The following is a 17,477-nucleotide window of genomic DNA, read 5'->3' on the forward strand; positions in this document are numbered from 1 at the left end:
CTGTATAATAAGAGGAGGAGAAGTAAAGGTTCATGAGCTCATTACGAGTAATATTCAAAGGATTACAGAGAAGAGCTCATCTAGAGCTTGGCTATACTACCCGAGTACCATTATGCGGCTATGCAGGAAAGCCAAAGTGCCAATGGAGGATGCAAACCCAATATGGTTGAATCCATGCCTACCTGTAACGTTTGAGAGGATGATGATTGTCACAGAGGCACAACAAGGTCGCAGGCCACAAAGTGGGAGAAGAAGAGAAGAACCACAAGGAGAATAAGAAGAACCATAAAGAGAACAAGAAGAACAACAAGAAGAACAGCAACAATATCAACCACAAAACAACATGGACATAGTTCAGATGCAGGAGGCAATTGAGAGGTTGTCACAACAATACATGGGGATCCAAAAGAAGCAGGAAGAATTTCATTCACAATACATGAGGTTTCAACAAAGACAAGAGGAGCTTCAGTTGAGGATGATGAGTCAACAAAGGGATTATGAGTCAAGATCCTTAGTGATGCAACAGGAACAAGCTTTCCAATTTCATGAATCATTTGACCAGTTGACCAAACTGCAAGCTGAGCATATGAGAGATTTCAAGGAATTTACAACCCTTCAAGAAGCAAGGTTTGGAGTTCAAGCTGACTATAACTAAATAGCTAAGTAAAGTTGAGCTACATTGGGGAACATCTACACAATATGGATCCAGCATTTCCAACTTATGATGAATATTTCAAGGGGAGGAGTGAAAGAGAAGTAGACAAAGCACTGTTCCTTGAAGACAGAGTAAAAGAGACAATGAAGAAAGCTGGATTCTGGCAAAAGTTAAAAGGCAAAAACAAGGAGAAACCAGTGAACAAGCAAGTGAGAAGAAAAAGAAATGAAAGGTGGAATTGCTCTTTGCTTATCACATTTAATAAAGAAAGAGCATGCTTGTTTAGTTGATATGTTTTTATTTTAATAAGTTTTTACATCCTGTCTATTTAACTTTGTAATAAGTAGGCTAGCCTTAGTGTGTTCTTGTGTTTTTTTTCACCTCCACTCAACTAAATGCATGCTTTGTCTCCTATTTTCTTCAATTCAATAAAAGAGAAATGCTTGAACTAGGAAGTAAATATCCAATGTTGCATAAGTTAGAATGGAAGTCAGTGGTGGTATTTGTTGATTTAATGCATGGTTCATAAAATAAATGCTGCATAATGATATATTCCTTGGAGTGTGACCTGGTTTGTTGTTATGAAGGCTTATACCATTTAAAATCCCTTGAGAATGAAATAAAATAGAAAGAAAAAGAAAGAGAAAAAGCCAAAAGTGGCACAGAAAATAAATAATAAGGCTAGGCACCAATAGCTTGGACCCTAGGACACATGCCTGTGGTGTTTTTGTGCTAGGATATGCTTGGACAAGTAAGTTCTAAGGAGTATTTCAAAACTTGGCCACTTAGATCAACTGATTTGGGATGGCCAACCGAAAGTCCACAATAAAAAGCAACCTAGCTACAAAACACTTAGTTATCCAAAGAGATGCTGGGCATCAATGATCCTAGGAAGAAAAGGGTGAGCCATGTGTCTGTGGTGAAGGAATACTGAGCAAAATAAAGCCAAAGGCTGCTTCAACATCCGCCACCAAGCCTTCAAAGAACAATAAGCTCTCTGAGCAAAACAAGGAAGGAAAAGTTAGCAAGGGAACAAGCTAAAGTAAAGCCTTATAGCAGCAAACTTAGTAAACCTTTGCGGAGACATCTCTTATGTAACAGCAAGCAATAAATGAACTACCATTATCTGCATATAAACCCCATGGACTAAATTCAACTATATGCTCAATAAGGATATGCACACTTCTCTACTTCATGTCATTCTCTCTTATGTTTGATGCTTGCTTGGGGACAAGCAAGATTTAAGTTTGGTGTTGTGATGCCAAGGCATCTTAGCCTAGTTTTACTAGTCTTTTGTCTTTATTTTTAATAAGTTTTATACACTTTCTTGAGTTGCAAGTAAGCCATTTGGGTAGAAATTCATATGTATTTAGATTCAATCAACCATGAGTAAATTGATGCATTTTCATGAGGTTTTGTGCTATAATTTTTTATATGACAAGGATGATAATAAGTCTCATGATTTTAGCATAGCTTTGATGCATTTGTTGATTGATGACAGGTGACCAAAAGGCTTGGAGGAAAGTTGATGAAAAGGGATAGCAGAAGGCTTCAAAACTAACCCTGGTGGAAGCCAACATTTGCATCCAAGTTTGCCTCAAACTTGGAGGCAAATGTTGGAGTAATTTGTAGCCCTGGAGGAGGCCACGTTTGCGTCCAAGTTTGCCTCAAACTTGGAGGCAAACGTTGGCATATAACACGTCCCAGGGGAGGCCACGTTTGCGTCCAAGTTTGCCTCAAACTTGGAGGCAAACGTTGGCATAAGCACATGTCCCAGGGTTGGCCACGTTTGCGACCAAGTTTGCCTCAAACTTGGAGGCAAACGTTGGCATAGCTTATGCACCAGGGGAGGCCAAAGTTTGCGACCAAGTTTGCCGCAAACTTGGAGGCAAACATTGGCACCAAATGTGATCTTGGAAGGAGCACATTTGAGTTCAATTTTGACCCCAAACTTGAACTCAAACGTGAATGACAGACAAAAACCTTTTTGCATAATTTCAGCAAACCAACGTTTGAGTTGAAGTTTGCCTCAAACTTCAACTCAAACTTAAAGGCTCAGAGTCCAAATTGCAAAAGGATTTTCTTCTCAAGTCCAAGAGCAACCAACTAAGGCTATCTTCAATCCAAGTCCATCAAGGCCAAGGCCCAAATTCAAGGCTCCAAGACCATTAGAAGAAAGTGTATAAATAGAAGTTAGTTTGATTTAGGAGGGACGTCAAATTTTAGTTTTGAATTTACACCTCTTGGAGGATTTTACTTACTGTAACTTGGATCCTGGAGGAGAATTCAACTCTCTTCCTCTTCAGTTTCTTGTTTTCTTTACTACAATTCTTGCTTGAGTCTTGGGTGTTGAGAATTGATGAAATTCTGTCTCAATCTCACCTTGAGATCTCTTTTTGTTTCTTTCACTCCACCATTGGAGAATTGAGATTTAAATTCAAGTTTTCTTACTGTTTTGATCTTTAATTTGTTGCAATTGCTTTCTGAATTGGATCAAGGAAGGTAATGAGATCTAGACTTGATTTTCTAGTCTATTGACCCCTGAGATCTGAAATTTCCTTTTAATTCTTCTGTTGAATGCTTCTTCAAGCCAATTTACATTTTCTGTTTGAGATCTGCTTCAATTCAATTCATCCTCTACTTTCCTGCTTGTTACAATTTACTTTTCTCTGTTTAATTTCTGCAATCCCAATTCCCAATTCCTTTTATAATTCAAGCAATTTACATTTCTTGCACTTTAAGATTCAGTCAATTACATTTCTTGAAATCTAAGTTTCTACAATTTATATTTCTTGCACTTTAAGATTCAGCCTCTTTAATTTCTCTGCACTTTAAGATTCAGCCTCTTTAATTTCTCTGCACTTTAAATTCTTGTCAATTATCCCTCTCCCTTTAAATTTCATGCAATTTAGCTTCTTTTGGATACAAATCACTCAACTCAACTCTTGTTCGCTTGACTAAATCAACCACTAAACTAAAATTGCTCAATCCTTCAATCCCTGTGGGATCGACCTCACTCATGTTAGTTATTATTACTTGATGCGACCCGGTACACTTGCCGGTGAATTTTGTGTTGGATCGTTTTCCACACATCAGATATATTTTAATAAATAATTTATTGGATCTATTAATTGGTGGGGGCGGCAGGGCGGGGATTGAAAAAGAGTGTTCGGTGAGCATAATGATGAAAATCATTGTATGTGAAGACATGGTTTTTTGTTATTTTCATTAATAAGAACGATTAATTTACTTGAATTGATTAATTTGAGCTAGGCTTTCAATAAAATCAAGACTCAAGTTAAATAGCAAAACCCGAACAAGAAAATCAAGACTCAAGTGTTAAATAGTTAGTTTTCTTATAGCAGTTGTGAGAGTCTGTGACTTTTACTTGGTGCACTAGGCTGTAAATAACTCTCTCTCTCTATGTAATTGAGGTGTAATTGCTATCATTTTTCTAAATAATAGTTCAGTTTACTTTCACTGTAAGCTATCTATTTTTTTAGCTTCTGCATCTTTTCTATTTAGTCCTAGTTCGTTCTTTCTTCTTTCTTTTTTGAGAAAGTTTCTAGTTCATTCTTTGGGGTAGTTTCTAGTTCATTCTGCATCTTTTCTAGTTGTTTTAGTCTCTTTGAATATATTATGGTAATTTTAATTAGTCTCTTTATATAGAGACAACAATGAAGAAAACATGAGGACCTACAGAATTCTTGAAAATTCATGCAGGACAGTTGGAAGATAGAGAAGAAATTACTCTAGATATTGAAGGAGAGGCAGTTGGTCCTATTGATGAAGCTGTAAACAACTTGAGCAAATTGGGCACAGTGGCAAGGAATTCAGATGTTTGTCCATTAATTTTCACAAACTGGAAGGGGATTAAAGATAAAGAAGCTATTTGGGAATATGTTCAATTGAGAATATTAGTCTTGTTTCTTTTAGAAACATAAGGAAATGTACACATATTTTATTCTTACTAGCAAATAATGTGATTGTGGATCTGACAACAATTTTTATAAGTCAAATTTGATGGAAAATGTGCAATTATTTTTCTTTAGTGAATTTATTCAAATAGTTTAGATTATTTATTGACACTAAATAATTAAAAAAAATTGAAATTAAAACTGTTGCCAAAAAATGATACAAACGGTAACGTTTTAAAACCGTTGTCTTAAATGATTATAAAATGGCAATGATATTAAAACTGTAGCTACAAAATGACACCAACGGTAATGCTTTAAAACTGTTGGCTTTGTGAATAATAAAACTACAACAGTTTAAAACCGTTGCATATTCAGTTATGGTTTTAAACCGTTGGATTATGAAAGAGAATGGTTTAAAACCGTTGCTTATCGAGTAACAGTTCAAAACTGTTGTTTAAATTTTTCTTTCAAAACCGTTGTCTATGCCAGTAATTTTGGTAACAGTATTTTGGTTACCGTTGCCTTAGGTAAAAAAATGTTGCCTTTGACCATTGGTAACGGCCGCATATACCACAGGTCAAAAATCATTGCCAAAGCGTTGCCTAAAGTTTTAGGAACGGTTTTTCAGTCTACGGCAATGGTTTTTTACCATTGCAAAAACCCTTATTTGTTGTAGTGCGCCAGTGATGAGCGGATAATTTATACGCTTTTTGGCATTGTTTTTACATAGTTTCAGTATAATTTAGTTAGTTTTTAGTATATTTTTATTAGTTTTTAAATAAAAATCACATTTCTGGACTTTACTATGAGTTTGTGTGTCTTTCTGTGATTTCAAGTAATTTCTGGCTGAAATTGAGTGACCTGAGCAAAAATCTGATTCAGGCTGAAAAAGGACTGCAGATGTAGTTGGATTCTGACCTCTCTGCACTCAAAGTAGATTTTCTGGAGCTACAGAACCTCAAATGGCGTGCTCTCAATTGCGTTGGAAAGTAGACATCCAGGGCTTTCCAGCAATATATAATAGTTTATACTTTGCCCGAGTTTAGATGACACAAACCGGCGTTCAACGCCAGTTCCATGCTGCATTCTGGAGTTAAACGCCAGAAACAGGTTGCAAAGTGGAGTTAAACGCCAGAAACAGGTTACAAACTGGCGTTCAACTCCAAGAGAAGCCTCTACACGTGTAAAGCTCAATGATCAGCCCAAACACACACCAAGTGGGCCCCCAAAGTGGATTTCTGCATTATTTACTCATTTCTGTAAACCCTAGTAACTAGTTAAGCATAAATAGGACTTTTTACTATTGTATTTACATCTTTAGTTTCATCTTTAGATCACGTTTAAGGGCTGGCTATTCCTTCATGCCTGAACCTTCATCACTTATGTATTTTCAACGGTAGAGTTTCTACACCCCAAAGATTAAGGTGTGGAGCTCTGGTGTTCCTCATGAATTAATACAAAGTACTATTGTTTTTCTATTCAATTCAACTTATTCCTTCTCTAAGATATTCATTCGCACCCAAGAACATGATGAATGTGATGATTATGTGACGCTCATCACCATTCTCACCTATGAACGCGTGCCTGACAACCACTTTTGTTCTACATGCAAACAAGCTGGAATGAGTATCTCTTAGATATCTAATACAGGGGACTGAGTCCGAGTTATTAGAATCTTCGTGGTATAAGTTAGAACCCATGGATGGCCATTCTTAAGATCCGGAAAGTCTAAACCTTGTCTGTGGTATTCCGAGTAGGATCTGGGAAGGGATGGCTGTGATGAGCTTCAAACTCGCGAGTGTTGGGCGTAGTGACAGACGCAAAAGGATAGTAAATCCTATTCCAGTATGATCGAGAACCGACAGATGATTAGCCATGCAATGACAGCGCATTGGACCATTTTCACAGAGAGGATGGGATGTAGCCATTGACAACGGTGATGTGCTACATAAAGCTTGCCATGGAAAGGAGTAGGAATGATTGGATGAAGACAGCAGGAAAGCAGAGGTTCAGAGGAACGAAAGCATCTCTATACGCTTATCTGAAATTCTCACCAATGAATTACATAAGTATTTCTATCCTAGTTTATATTTTAATTATCTTTTTTTAATTATTAAAACTCTTTAATCATTTGAATCCGCCTGACTGAGATTTACAAGGTGACCATAGCTTGCTTCAAGCTGACAATCTCCGTGGGATCGACCCTTACTCACGTAAGGTTTATTACTTGGACGACCCAGTGCACTTTTTGGTTAGTTGTGCGAAGTTGTGACAAAGAATTAAGATTATGAACGTGCGTATAAAGTTTTCAGCGCCGTTACCAAGGAATGGAACCGACACGATTTCTGCGCACCAAGTTTTTGGCGCCGTTGCCAGGGATTGTTCGAGTTTGGACAACTGACGGTTCATCTTGTTGCTCAGATTAGGTAACTTTATTTTAATTTTAACCTTTTTGTTTTTCTTATTCTTATTTTCGAAAAAATAAAAAAAATATAAAAAAATTAGATATTTTCAAAAATATATTTTTTTATTTAAATTTTTTTTGAATGAATTCTGGTGTTTCATGGAGCACGTTGAAGCCTGGCTGGCTGTAAAGCCATGTCTAATTCATTTGGACCGAGGCTTCCATTTATCAGCATATGAAGTTGGATGAAGTATCAGCTATTGTATGTCTGATTTGTATCTGCTGAAGCTTGGCTGGCCATTGGCCATGTCTAGTGTTTTGGACCGGAGCTTTCACTAAAAGCTTGGCTGGCTAGTAAGCCATGTCTAATTCCTGGACTGGAGCTATAGACTAACATTGCAAGATTCCTGGAATTCCTATTAAAAATTTTGAAATCCTTATTTTTCTTTTTCAAAATAATTTTCAAAAAATTACAAAAAATTAATAAAATCATAAAAACCAAAAATAATTTTGTGTTTCTTGTTTGAGTCTTGAGTCAAATTTTAAAGTTTGGTGTCAATTGCATGCTTTTAAAATTTGTGCATTTTTCGAAAACTCATGCATGTGTTCTTCATGATCTTCAAGTAGTTCTTGACAAGTCTTCTTGTTTGATCTTCATATTTTTTTGTTTTGTGTCTTTTGTTGTTTTTCATATGCATTTTTGCATTCATAGTGTCTAAACATGAAAAATCTCTAAGTTTGGTGTCTTGCTTGTTTTTCTTTTCTTAAAAATTTTCAAAAATAAGTTCTTGGTGTTCATCTTGACATTCAAAGTGTTCTTGGTGTTCATCTTGACAATCATAGTGTTCTTGCATGCATCATTTGTTTTGATCCAAAATCTTCATGCATTGTGTCTTTTTTGTGTTTTTCTCTCTCATCATTGAAAATTCAAAAATCAAAAAAATATCTTTCCCTTATTTCACTCATAATTTTTGAAAATTTGATTTGATTTAGTCAAAAGTTTTAAAAATTTAGTTGCTTCTTATGAGTCAAATCAAATTTTCAATTTAAAAATTCTATCTTTTTCAAATCTTTTTCAAAAATCAAATCTTTTTCATTTTTCTTTTATGATTTTTGAAAATTTCAAAAATTATTTTCAAAATCTTTTTCTTATTTTTATTTCATATTTTCGAAATTAATGCTAACAATTAATGTGATTGATTCAAAAATGTTAAGTTTGTTACTTGCCTAGTAAGAAAGGTTCAATCTTTAAATTGTAAATCATATCTTTTTGGTTCTTATTAGTCAAGTAATCAACTTTAATTTTCAAAATCAAATCTTTTTAAATTTCTTTTTTCAAATCTTTTTCAAATTAAGTTTCAATCATATCTTTTTCAAAATTAATTTCAAAATCTTTTCTAACTTCTTTTTTAACTTCTTATCTTTTCAAAATTAATTTTCAAATTCTTTTTTTTTTTTTGTAATCCTATCTTTTTGTTTTAATCATATCTTTTTCAAAACTACCTAACTAACTCTCTCTCTCTCTCTAATTTTCGAAAATCCCTTCCTCTTTTTCAAAAATTTCTTTTTAATTAATTAATTATTTTAAATTTAATTTAATTTCATTTTTCTCTTTAATTTTTGAATTTTAATTCTAATTTTAATTAAAAACAAAAATATTTTTCTTATCTTTTTATTTAATTTTCGAAATTCTCTCCCCTCATCTCTTTCTAATTATTTTATTTATTTACTAACAATTCTCTTCATCTAAAAATTCGAACCCTCTCTTCCTCCTGGTGTTCGAATTTCTCTTCTTCTACTCACATAAAGGAATCTCTATACTGTGACATAGAGGATTCCATATTTTCTTTGTTATTTCCTTTTTTGTCATATGAGCAGGAACAAGGATAAGAACATTTTTGTTGAAGCTGATCCAAAATCTAAAAGGACTCTGAAGAGGAAGCTAAGAGAAGCTAAAACACAACACTCTGAAGAGGACTTTACTGAAATTTTCGAAAAAGAAGGAGACATGGCCCAAAATAATAATAATGCAAGGAAGATGCTTGGTGATTTTACTGCACCTAATTCCAATTTACATGGAAGAAGCATCTCAATCCCTGCCATTGGAGCAAACAACTTTGAGCTTAAACCTCAATTAATTTCTCTGATGCAACAGAACTGCAAGTTTTATGGACTTCCATCTGAAGATCCTTTTCAATTCTTAACTGAATTCTTGCAGATCTGTGATACTGTCAAGACCAATGGGGTTGATCCCGAGGTCTACAGGCTCATGCTTTTCCCATTCGCTATAAGAGACAGAGCTAGAATATGGTTGGACTCTCAACCTAAAGCTAGCCTGAACTCTTGGGAAAAGCTGGTCACGACTTTCTTAGCCAAGTTCTTTCCTCCTCAAAAGCTTAGTAAGCTTAGAGTGGATGTTCAGACCTTCAAACAAAAAGAAGGTGAATCCCTCTATGAAGCTTGGGAGAGATACAAGGAACTGACCAAAAAGTGTCCTTCTGACATGCTTTCAGAATGGACCATCCTGGATATATTCTATGATGGTCTGTCTGAATTATCTAAAATGTCATTGGACCATTCTGCAGGTGGATCTATTCACCTAAAGAAAACGCCTGCAGAAGCTCAAGAACTCATTGATATGGTTGCAAATAACCAGTTCATGTACAGTTCTGAAAGGAATCCTGTGAGTAATGGGACGCCTATGAAGAAGGGAGTTCTTGAAATTGATACTCTGAATGCCATATTGGCTCAGAATAAAATATTGACTCAGCAAGTCAATATGATTTCTCAGGGTCTGAATGGATTAAAGGAATCATCCAACAGTACTCAAAAGGCATCTTCTGAAGAAGAAGCTTATGATCCTGAGAACCCTGCAGTAGCAGAGGTGAATTACATGGGTGAACCCTATGGAAACACCTATAATCCTTCATGGAGAAATTATCTAAATCTCTCATGGAAGGATCAACAAAAGCCTCAACAAGGCTTTAATAATGGTGGAAGGAACAGGTTTAGTAATAACAAGCCTTTTCCATCATCCACTCAGCAAAAGACAGAGAGTTCTGAGCAGAATCCATCTAGCTTAGCAAATATAGTCTCTGATCTATCTAAGGCCACTTTAAGTTTCATGAATGAAACAAGGTCCTCCATTAGAAATTTGGAGGCACAAGTGGGCCAGGTGAGTAAAAGAGTCACTGAAACTCTTCCTAGTACTCTTCCAAGCAATACAGAAGAAAATCCAAAGAGAGCGTGCAAAGCCATTGATTTAATCATCATGGCCGAACCTACAAGGGAGGAGGAGGACGTGAATGTTAGTAAGGAAGACCTCCTGGGACGTCCAGTGATCAATAAAGAGTTTTTCTATGAGGAACCAAAGGAATCCGAGGCTCATCTAGAGACCATAGAGATTCCATTGAACCTCCTTCTGCCCTTCATAAGCTCCGATGAGTATTCTTCCTCTGAAAAGGATGAAGACATTACTGAAGAGCAAGTTGCCAAGTACCTTGGTGCAATCATGAAGTTGAATGCCAAATTATTTGGTAATGAAACTTGGGAAGAAGAACCCCCCTTGCTCACCAATGAACTAAGTGATCTGGATCAACTGAAATTGCCTCAGAAGAAACAGGATCCTGGAAAGTTCTTAATACCTTGTACCATAGGCACCTTGACCTTTGAGAAGGCTCTATGTGACCTTGGGTCAGGAATAAACCTCATGCCACTCTCTGTAATGGAGAAACTGGGAATCTTTGAGGTGCAAGCTGCCAGAATCTCATTAGAGATGGCAGACAACTCAAGAAAACAGGCTTATGGACAAGTAGAGGACTTGTTAATAAAGGTTAAAGGCCTTTACATCCCTGCTGATTTCATAATCCTAGACACTGGGAAGGAAGAGGATGAATCCATCATCCTTGGAAGACCCTTCCTAGCCACAGCAAGAGCTGTGATTGATGTGGACAGAGAAGAGTTAGTCCTTCAACTGAATGAGGACAACCTTGTGTTTCAAACTCAAGGATCTCCTTCTGTAACCATGGAGAGGAAGCATGAAAAGCTTCTCTCACTGCAGAGTCAACAAAAGCCCCCACAGTCAAACTCTAAGTTTGGTGTTGGAAGGCCACAACCAAACTCTAAGTTTGGTGTTGAACCCCCACATTCAAACTCTAAGTTTGGTGTTGGGAGGTCCCAACAATGCTCTGAACATCTGTGAGGCTCCATGAGAGCTCACTATCAAGCTATTGACATTAAAGAAGCGCTTATTGGGAGGCAACCCAATGTTATTTAATCATATCTATTTTATTTTCTTTTTGTTATTTCATGTTTTATTAGGTTGATGATCATGTGAAGTCATAAAAACTATTGAAAAAATCAAAAAACATAATGAAAAATAGCATTGAAAATAGCACACCCTGGAGGAAAGCAGTCTGGCATTTAAACGCCAGAAACAGGCACCAAGCTGGCGTTTAACGCCAGAAACAAGCATCTACCTGGCGTTCAACACCAGAAACAAGCTACATTTGGGCGTTTAACTCCAGAAACAGGCAGCAGTCTGGCGTTAAACGCCAGGATTGCACAGCAAGGGTGTTTTACACGCCTAATTGGAGCAGGGATGTTAAGTCCTTGACCCCACTTGATCTATGGACCCCACAGGATCCCCACCACTTCTACTCATCCTTCCTTTCTTCTTTTGCTCGAGGACGAGCAAACATTTTAAGTTTGGTGTGGAAAAAGCATTGTTTTTTTTTCCATAACCACTAATGCCACAAGGGATGCACTTCCCTCCACAAAACTATTTAGAGCAAATCAACACTTTCCTAGGAGAATTAAGTTCCAACATGGGACAACTAAGGATGGAGCACCAAGAGCACTCCATCATCCTCCATGAAATTAGAAAAGATCAAAGAGCTATGAGGGAGGAGCAACAAAGACAAGGAAGAGACATAGAGGAGCTCAAGAGCACCATTAGTTCTTCAAGAAGAGGAAGACGCCATCCTCACTAAGGTGGACTCATTCCTTAATCTCCTTGTCTATTTATTTTACTATTTTTTATTTTTGAGCTTTATGTTTTATTTATGTTTGTGTCTTCACTATATGATCATTAGTGTCTAAGTGTCTATGCCTTAAAGTTATGAATGTCTGGTGCACGAAATTGTGATCCCTGGTAATGGCTCCAAAAACTTGGTGCTCTAATCTTAATTCATAATTTGTCACAACTTCGATGCAACTAACCAGCAAGTGCACTGGGTCATCCAAGTAATAAAACCTTACATGAGTAAGGGTCGATCCCACGGAGATTATTGGTATGAAGCAAGCTATGGTCATCTTGTAAATCTCAGTCAGGCGGATATCAAATGGTTATGGAATTTTCGAATAATAATAATAAATAAACAGAAAATACAGATAGAAATACTTATGTAAATCATTGGTGAGAATTTCAGATAACCGTATAGAGATGCTTTCGTTCCTCTGAACCTCTGCTTTCCTGCTGTCTTCATCCAACCAGTCCTACTCCTTTCCATGGCAAGCTTTCTGTAAGGCATCACCGTTGTCAATGGCTTCATCCCATCCTCTCTGTGAAAAAGGTCCAAATGCTCTATCACGGCACGGCTAATCATCTGGAGGTTCTCGATCATACTGGAATAGGATTCACCCTCCTTTTGCGTCTGTCACTATGCCCAGCACTCGCGAGTTTGAAGTTCGTCACAGCCATCCCTTCCCAGATCCTACTCGGAATACCACATACAAGGTTTAGACTTTCTGGATCTCAGGAATGGCCATCCATGGGTTCTAACTTATACCACAAAGATTCTAATATCTCGGACTCGGTCCCCTGTATTAGATATCCAAGAGATATCCATTCAATCTAAGGTAGAACGGAAGTGGTTGTCAGGCACGCGTTCATAAGTTGAGAATGATGATGACTGTCACGATCATCACATCCATCATATTGAAGTGCGAATGAATATCTTAGAAGTGGAATAAGTTGAATTGAATAGAAAAACAGTAGTACTTTGCATTAATCCTTGAGGAACAGCAGAGCTCCACACCTTAATCTATGGTGTGCAGAAACTCTACCGTTGAAAATACATAAGTGATAATGTAGTTCATTGGTCTCGGCCCCAGAGGGGAACCGGAGTAACCAAGTCTGTGAATACAATGATAAAAAGTTCTATATATACTAGACTAGCTACTAGGGTTTACAGAAGTAAGTAATTGATGCATAAATCCACTTCCGGGGCCCACTTGCTGTGTGCTTGGGCTGAGCTTGAAGTTTACACGTGCAGAGGCTTCTTTTGGAGTTGAACGCCAAGTTCTAATGTGTTTTTGGCGTTCAACTCTGGTTTGTGACGTGTTTCTGGCGTTTAACTCTAGACTGCAGCGTAGAACTAGCGTTCAACGCCCTTTTGCGTCATCTAAACCTGGGCAAAGTATAGACTATTATATATTGATAGAAAGCCCTGGATGTCTACTTTCCAACGCCGTTGAGAGCGCGCCATTTGGAGTTCTGTAGCTCCAGAAAATCCACTTTGAGTGCAGGGAGGTCAGAATCCAACAGCATCAGCTGTCCTTCTTCAACCTCTGAATCTGATTTTTGCTCAAGTCCCTCAATTTCAGCCAGAAAATACCTGAAATCACAGAAAAACACAGAAACTCACAGTAAAGTCCAGAAATGTGAATTTAACATAAAAACTTATAAAAACATCCCTAAAAGTAACTCGATCCTACTAAAAACATACTAAAAACAATGCCAAAAACGTATAAATTATCCGCTCATCAATGTCCCACGAATCCATCACCTCTCTTAAATGAAAGCTGTTTTAATTACAAAAGAACAAGAAGTACATGGTTTCGAATTCATCCTTGAAACTGGTTTAATTATTTTGATGCGGTGACAATACTTTTTGTTTTCTGAATAAATGCTTGAACGGTGCATATGTCTTTTGAAGTTGATGTTTATGAATGTTAAATATGTTGGCTCTTGAAGAATAAGGAAAAAGGAGAAATGTTATTTGATAATCTGAAAAATCATAAAAATGATTCTTGAAGCAAGAAAAAGCAGTGAATACAAAAGCTTGCGAAAAAAAAAAAGAAAAAGAAAAACAAGCAGAAAAAGCCAAAAGCTCTTTAAACCAAAAGGCAAGAGCAAAAAGCCAATAGCCCTTAAAACCAAAAGGCAAGGGTAAATAAAAAGGATCCAAGGCTTTGAGCATCAGTGGATAGGAGGGCCTAAAGAAATAAAATCCTGGCCTAAGCGGCTAAACCAAGCTGTCCCTAACCACGTGCTTGTGGCGTGAAGGTGTCAAGTGAAAACTTGAGACTGAGCGGTTAAAGTCAAGGTCCAAAGCAAAAAAAAAAAAAGAGTGTGCTTAAGAACCCTGGACACCTCTAATTGGGGACTTTAGCAAAGCTTAGTCACAATCTGAAAAGGTTCACCCAGTTATGTGTCTGTGGCATTTATGTATCCGGTGGTAATACTGGAAAACAAAGTGCTTAGGGCCACGGCCAAGACTCATAAAGTAGCTGTGTTCAAGAATCAACATACTGAACTAGGATAATCAATAAAACTATCTGAATTCTGAGTTCCTATAGGTGCCAATCATTCTGAACCTCAATGGATAAAGCGAGATGCCAAAACTATTCAAGAGGCAAAAAACTACAAGTCCCGCTCATCTGATTGGAGCTAAGTTTCATTGATATTTTAGAATTTATAGTTGATGCCAGGGCATTTTGGCCAGTTTCACTGACCTTTTCTTTACTGTTTTTAGGGTAGTTTCATGCATTTCCTTAGGAAATAAGCTAGTTTTGGGTAGATATTCACTTACATCTTGATTCAAGCATACATTGTGCACTTTACATGATTTCATGAGGATTTTCCATGAATTTAAGAACAAATTGGATGTTGCATTTCCCATGACTTGGACTAGAACTTTGATGCACTTTATTGCTTGATTTCAGGACAAAGGAAGCAAAGAAGAACCACATTAGTGGCTACGTTAGTTACACTAACATTAACACTAACGTGGAATGGGAGTAACTTGCAAAGTTAATGAGAAAAGTAATTGCCAATAACGCTCTCGAAGCCATCATTGCCCACGTTAAGAGTCACGTTAACAAAGTTAACATGAACTCTAACGTGGAAGAAAGGAAATGGAGCCAACGTTAGTGACACTTAACATTTTCACTAACGTTGGACCAAACTCATAAGTGGCCACGTTAGTTGCTACGTTAACTTAGTTAACGTGGCCTCTAACGTTAAGAAGTAAAGGGGAAGCCAACGTTAGTGACATTCAACTTTGTCACTAACGTAAGCCAAGTCACAATAAGCCACGTTAACTTCCACGTTAACCTATTTAACGTGGAAGCTAACGTGAGGAGACAAAGTGGTCAACAACGTTAGTGACACCAAACATTGTCACTAACGTTGGAAGGAACCCACACAAGCCCCAATAAGCCACGTTAACTCCCACGTTAACTTAGTTAACATGGAAGTTAACGTGAAGAAGGGAGGTGATCGCCAACGTTAGTGACACCCAACATTGTCACTAACGTTGGAATTAGCCCACATAAGCCACTATGAGCCACGTTAACTCCCACGTTAACTTAGTTAACGTGGAAGCTAACGTGGATAAGGGAATGATGAGCCAACGTTAGTGACACTCAACTTTGTCACTAACGTTGGAGATGGCTAGCATGGCCACGTTAGAAGCCACGTTAACCTAGTTAACGTGGACTCTAACGTGAGAAATAGGGGCACATTGGAACGTTAGTGACAATGGTAAGTGTCACTAACGTTCTCGAAGGTTGGCAAGCCTACGTTAAAAGAGCCACGTTAACTAAGTTAACGTGGACTCTAACGTAGGGAAGTGGGAGACTTCTCAACGTTATTGGGAAAGGCAAGTCCTAATAACGTGTGTGAAGGACAAAGAGGCAACGTTAGTGGCAACGTTTGTGCCACTAACGTTGAAGATAACGTGGCTCTTACTTGGGTGAGGAACGTTAGTGAAAAAGGTAATTGTCACTAATGTTCTCGAACCCATATTTTCACTGAACGTTAACACCACTAACGTCCTGAGCTAAAGTCTCTGCCCATTTCACACTTTCTCTCTGCAAGTAAAGCCAAGCCCAATGAAGAAGAGAACTGCTTCAAACTCAAGATCCAAAGGCCCATACCCAATACTTGAAGAGCCAACTAGAAGAACAGAAGAGTAGTATATATAGGAATAGCTTTGAATTAAATGGGAGTTGGACAATATAGGGAACCTCTGGGCATAGAATTACTCTCTGTATTTTACTTTCTCTACACTTCTAGTTTCATCATTTATTCTCCATCTTTGTTTTCATTTTCCAGAGCTATGAACAACTAAACCCCTTTCATTGGGTTAGGGAGCTCTGTTGTAATTTGATGGATCAATACTAGTTTTCATTATTTTTCTTCTATCTTTTCTCTTGATTTTACTTGAAAGCTTTCGATCTTCATCCAATTGGGTAGTTATCTTGGAAAAGAAGCTATTCATACTTGGATCTCTTCTGAACCTTGAAAGAGGAATGAAGAGATCATGCTAGAAATGCTTTCTCATGCTGGACCAAATTGGGTTTGGATGGATATGTGACTATGATCCTCTCAACACTTGGTTTGGGAAATGCATGTGCTATAATCAGTGACCATACTTCATCTCTTCTCATGAGTAATTGACCAAGGAATTGGCTATTGATCAAGATTTGAAAGATTGAATTACAAGAAATTGTAATTCGATCACTTATGATTGCCAAGGAGATCAATGAGTGCATTGATTGAGGAAGAGATGAAAATGAACTTGATCCGAAGAATGCAACATCTCCTGAGCCCAATGAACTCCCCATTCCTAATCTTACCCATTCTCTTTAATTTTTGTCATTTACTTTTATGAGCAATTTCCCCATTCCCATTTAAGATTCTGCAATTTACTTTCCGTCATCTACATTCAGCTCTTTATTTCTAGCATTTACTTTTCTGTTATTTACTTTCCCGCCATTTAATTTTCTGTAATTCTCAACTCAAATTCTGATTCGCTCAACTAGAACATTCCTCTAATTAAAGTTGCTTGATCAATCAATCCCTGTGGGATTCGACCTCACTCTATTGTGAGTTTTTACTTGACGATAAATTCGGTACACTTGCCGAAGGAAATTTGTTATCAGACAAGTTTTCCATGCATCAAGTTTATGGCGCCGTTGCTGGGGATTGATTGTGCATCAACAATGATTAAATTGGAAGATAACTAGATTGAGCATTTTTGTTTTGTTTGATTTAATTTTCTGTTTGAGTCATTTACTTTCTGTTTTAGTTAATTTTTTCCCTTCCCCCTACTTTTTCTTTGTTATTTACCATTCATTTCACTAACCCACTAACTGTTTGATATATTGCATTACTCACACTAACAGTAATTCTGACAGATATAATTTCTGCACCTATTCTCTTTGCTTGTACTTGTTGGTTGTATGACAGGGAGAAGAAGCGGGGCTTCAACTT

At 37.2% G+C, this 17,477-nt stretch overlaps 1 non-coding gene across 1 annotated transcript; it reads right to left on the reverse strand.

The window, feature by feature from the left end:
• Positions 1 to 9,377: 9,377 nt before the first annotated feature.
• Positions 9,378 to 9,485, reverse strand: LOC112774710 (small nucleolar RNA R71). Its single transcript, XR_003189176.1, has one exon. It is a non-coding gene; the product is annotated as a small nucleolar RNA R71 (small nucleolar RNA).
• Positions 9,486 to 17,477: the final 7,992 nt, after the last annotated feature.

Source organism: Arachis hypogaea, chromosome 18, assembly GCF_003086295.3.
Source record: "Arachis hypogaea cultivar Tifrunner chromosome 18, arahy.Tifrunner.gnm2.J5K5, whole genome shotgun sequence".
In the NCBI taxonomy this organism is placed as follows: Eukaryota; Viridiplantae; Streptophyta; class Magnoliopsida; order Fabales; family Fabaceae; genus Arachis; species Arachis hypogaea.